Source organism: Setaria italica, chromosome III (assembly GCF_000263155.2).
Source record: "Setaria italica strain Yugu1 chromosome III, Setaria_italica_v2.0, whole genome shotgun sequence".
NCBI lineage: Eukaryota > Viridiplantae > Streptophyta > Magnoliopsida > Poales > Poaceae > Setaria > Setaria italica.
In genome coordinates this window covers 36428187-36433487 of record NC_028452.1, presented here as the reverse complement: position 1 = coordinate 36433487, position 5301 = coordinate 36428187, and the positions used below count along the sequence as shown (strand labels likewise).

Here is a 5301-nt window from a genome sequence, read left to right as displayed (position 1 = left end):
TGATTGACCATGTCTCATAGCATGCTTCTTGACAAACCCGAAAGCTACCTTTATAACTACCCTGTTACGGCGTAGCGTTTGATAGCCCCTAAGTAGGTCGATCCACATCTAGAATACATGCGACAATCTCAGGTCTAAGGACAAAGCGTATATGTTGTTTAAAGAGAGAACTACTTCTCGTGTTGGGTCAGTCATAGCACATGTCTCCACATGTGTCCACATTATTAGTTCAACATCTCCATGTCTATGACTTGTGAAACATAGTCATCAACTAATACATGTGCTAGTCTAATATTCATGTGTGTCCTCACATGAACTCCGACTAGGGACAACTTTAGAATAACCATACAAGTAAAAAGTTTCACATACAATTCACATAATTGCAAATCAATTCAAGTAGCCTTTAATGGATATTCAATGAACACAATATACAAATCATGGATACAAATGGAATATCATCATCTCTATGATTGCCTCTAGGGCATACCTCCAACAAGTAATATAACGGTAGTGGGTGATTCTAAATATGGTGGCTAATTTTTCCTCAAGCACTTCCGAGGTGGTGGATGTCTTCATGGAGTATGAGTGGAGTGTGGGTGGAGGTCTTCGGTGATCTTGCTTCTTCGGTGGTTGTCTGATCGCTTCGGTGCTCGATGTGGTGGTGTGGTGATGTGGTGATGTGATGATGTCTCTACGCTAGGGACCCTAAAGGAGAAACCTCTGCGTGTGTCGTTCTCGTGTTAGCCCTGGTAGCGGCATTTGAGGAGAACCCTGTGTGCGCAGAGAAGTGTTCCCTTCAGGTGGAACTGCCTAGTGAGACGGTAGAGCCTGAGTCCTGTGTGAGCGTGGCTGGGGACGGTGAGGGTGAAGACCGGGCTAGCCTTGTTCTGAAGCGTGCCAGTGAGGCATGCAGTGAGTATCGAGTAGGACTGTCATAAGCATAGCAGCACGACCGGCTGAATTTTTCGGTCTCGCCAACCCGCAAAGATCCTGAGAATCGGTATAATCAAAGAATATACCTAATCACGCACCCGCGCGTACCATATCCGCTGAAAGCGACCCCTAATAGTAGCTCAATAGTGCACAATAGTGAGTGAATAGCGCCACCACATTTCCATCCACCCTGAGGTGCTCCACCCACTCCCTGGTAAGTGCTCGGGCACTATTCATATTCCCATTTTGAATAGTGAGCTGAATTTAAATAGTGCCACGAATTTGAATAGTGTTCGCTGAATTTGAATAGTGCGGTGAATAGTAACTCGAAATTTGAAATCCGAATTTTTCGAGGTCGCTTGATTTCCACAGATCCTTTAGGATCTATGATATTTGAAGAATATAAAAAGGAGTCTAATGGCAAAGAATATAACATTTCTCAGGCTATAACATTTTTTTTAAGCAACTAAGAAAGATATGCACAAGCATATAAGCTCAAAGGTCAATGAAGCAATCAGACTACAATTTTTGTAATAAAATAGTTCAAATACCATTGACATATGGAGAAGAGAAATATAGAAATAAGAAATACCCTAAAAATTATAAAAAGGGAAATGTAAAGACCAAGAAAAGATATTTTCTAAGAAGATCAGATAATAGAGCTCCTTTCCTTCAAAAGAGAAATGTAAGAAGATATAATCCCGAAAAAATTATGATAGTGTAGGTGCTTTATTTTCTAAGAAGCATTCAGCATCACCACATCACCACATCGAGCACCGAAGTGATCAGGCAACCACCGAAGAAGCAAGATCACCGAAGACCTCCACCCACACTCCACATCATCACATCACCACATTCAGCAAATTTGAATAGTGTTCGCTGAATTTGAATAGTGCAGTGAATAGTAGCTCAAAATTTGAAATCTGAATTTTTGAAGTCGCTTGATTTCCGCCCCTCGAACCATTCATTTATGTATTGAGTAGAAAACCCTGGTAGCGGCGGTTGAGGAGAACCATTAAGGAAATCAATAATATATTCAATAATAGAAACCAGTAGACCTTGAAAGCCATAAAGCAAAAGAAGTTCCGCAAAGTAATATCATGAAAGATTCCACTATTGATAAAGAAGCCCAAAAGAAACTTAGGGCCCGTTTGTTTCGCAGGAATTGAAACCCATTCCAGGAATTATATTCTAGACATTGGATTCCACCAGAAATGAATTACTCAAAATTTGATTCAATTCAATTTTTTTGTTTGGGTGTTGATGGAATTCTTCTCCATGAATTAAATTCCATATTATGTTTGGATAACTAAATATGGAAACCACAACCTGGGCCTGGGCCGCCAAAGTGCTATCCCGCCTGGGCCTAATCTGGCCCGGCTGATCTGCGCCGTTCATCACGATGGACGGTTCTCCGTTCGTTTCGTGGGAGCAAAAACGCCCCAGGTTCTGGAACCCTAGCGCATTTTCCTCCTCCTTTCTTTCTTCAGCGCCGCCAGACCCGTGGGAGTTCGCCGACTGCTTCCGGCGGGGGAGAAGTGGCTGCTCTGCGACATCCACCGCCGGAAGGTGACGCCAGCCGTGGCGGCGATGGGGGCGGTCACGGTGGCCACTGCCGCCACCACCGCCATCCCGATAGCGCTGCCCGTGGGCTCGCCGATGTACTCCGGTGAGGAGCAGGTGCTGTCATCGAGCTCGTCCTCGGAGCCCCCGCTGCTACAGTCGCAGGCGCCGGCTAGGTCGGGCTCCGGCGGGACAGCGGCCTCCGATGGCGGCAACATGGGCGAGGAGAACGACCGCCTGCGCCGCAAGAACGCACGCCTCGCGCAGGAGCTCGGCTAGATGAAGAAGCTCTGCAACAACATCCTCCTCCTCATGTCCAAGTACGCCACCACCCAGCAGCTCGACGACGCCGCGCAGCAGGTTGAGGCCGCCAAGGCTACGGCTGCCGTGGCAGGGAACTGCTCCGGTGTATCGTCGAAGGCCGCCGCCACGCCCCCGCCGCTGCCGTCGGTCCTCGAGCTCCTCCCCTCGTGCCGCGGCCCCGCGCCCGTGGCCGCCGAGCCGACCGAGGCGGCGGGGATGGAGCACGACGATGATGACGACAGCAGTAAGGCCGGCGCGAGGCTGTTCGGTGTCTCCATCGGGCGGAAGCGGCTCATGGGGTCCTCCACGGGGTCCTCCATGGGGACGGGGAGGTGGAGGGAGACGAGTCGCGAGATGAGGTGCTCATCGCTCGGAATCCTTTTCCGTCTGAGAGGCTAAGAATCTATCGTACCTGTTCGATTCAGCATGTGGAAACAACTGGAAAGTCGTTTTCCGATTCAGTGTGCAGCCAAACAGGCCAGCTGAGGAAACCGATTCCAATTCCACCCGATTCCAGTGAAACAAACGGGGCCTTAATGAAAGGTATGTTTTAGAAAGCTATGAAGAAGAAGAAGAAGAAAATAATGTGCAGAGTCACAAAGATTTTATAAACTCTCTAGGGGATGATGAAATACATAATTTAGAAAATGCTATGGATGCACTAGAAATAAAAGATGAAGAAACAAGTGATTCAAAAGAAGCTAGAACTGAATTAATGGACCAAGGAGATTGTGAACACAATTGGATAAAAGGAAGTGGTGATTATAATATCAAGTGTGCTTTCTGCATATATTACCCTAGTCAAGATAATAGATTTACATGTAGTGTATGTTTAAAGCAAGCATGTGCTTCATGTTTAAAGAATGCTAATCAAAAATGGAGACAAGAAATAGAAATAGTAGCAGAAGATAAAATACTAGTAAGTAGAGATAGAAATTTAGAAAATAGAATTAATATTTTAGAAGCTGAGTTAGAAGATCTAAGAAGTAAAATAGAATTCAATAATAAGATTGAAGGAAATGTTAGTGGCAACACTGAGTTTAAAGATCAAGCCATAGTTGATAAAAATAATGATAAGGCTATACAATTAAAAGATGCCATAATTAATTTTGGCAGCAAATACATAGTTAGGTTACCATTTAAAGAAATTGTAGGAATAAGAATACCGGTAAAGGTAAAATTAACACCTACCATCACTTACAAAATATTAACATTAGTAGATACTGGTTGTACAAAGAATATTATGCATGATAAATATTTTGTAAGATGCCCAGAGATAGTGCATACAATAGATCAAGATAAAGCAGAAATATCTACTGATATGTCAGGAATAAAAAAGCTTCATAACCAGTTAGCTTATAATATTGAGATACAAATAAATAATACAAAATATATAATGGATGAGATCATAATAAGAGACTTATCCATGATAAATGATGATATGATATTGGGATTAAGATTTTTACAATATTCCTTACAAACAACAATTATACATGAGCAAGGGATTACATTCATCCCATATCAAGATAATATTCCATACATAACAGAAGTACGAAAAACTAGAAGCGCTAATGAAGGAAAAGCTAAACTAGAAACTCAAGAATATGATGATAATAAGTCTGTTGATACTATAGACGAAGAGTTAGGTGAAAACATAGAAGAATTCCATATAGCAAATTCATGCATAGAGTGTATTAGTTTGCAATCGCTATCACCAAACTGGTATAGAGATATAAAATCTAAGAAAGATATAGATAAGATAGTACAAAGGTTAGAAGAAATTCAAATAATAGGAGAAATACCAATGAAATATTGGGATAAGAAGGGTATAGTTTGTAAGCTTAATATAATAAATCCTGATTATATAATTAAGACTAGTCCTATAGAAGCAACACATAAGGATATAGAAGAGTTCAAGATGCATATTGAAGAATTACTAAAGCTAGGAGCTATAAGAGAAAGTAGGAGTCCCCATAGGTTAGCAGCCTTTATAGTTAGAAATCATGTTGAAATAGCCAGAGGGAAGTCAAGAATGGTTATTAACTATAAAAGATTAAATGATAATACTATAGATGATGGATATAATATCCTAAATAAGCAAGAATGGATAAATAGAATACAAGGAAGCAAATATTTCTCAAAATTTGATTTAAAAGCTGGATTTTGGCAAGTAAAAATGGCAGAAGAATCAATAGGTTGGACTGCCTTCACATGTCCTCAAGGTCATTTTGAATGGTTGGTAATACCATTAGGGTTAAAAAATGCCGCTGCTTTATTTCAAAGAAAAATGCAGAATATCTTTAATGAAAATCAAGACTTCATATTGGTTTATATAGATGATTTATTAGTTTTTTCAAAATCTTATAAAGAACATATAGCTCATCTGGAAACGTTCTTTAGAAAGGTAGGGCAGCATGGGTTAATACTTTCTAAAAAGAAAATGGAAATATGCAAAGAAAAGATAAATTTTTTAGGTCATGAAATAGGTGAGGGAAAAATTTA

At 41.3% G+C, this 5301-nt stretch overlaps 1 pseudogene; it reads left to right on the top strand.

Moving 5' to 3' along the window:
* Positions 1-2335: 2335 nt before the first annotated feature.
* LOC101761867 lies at positions 2336-3198 on the top strand (annotated as a pseudogene).
* Positions 3199-5301: the final 2103 nt, after the last annotated feature.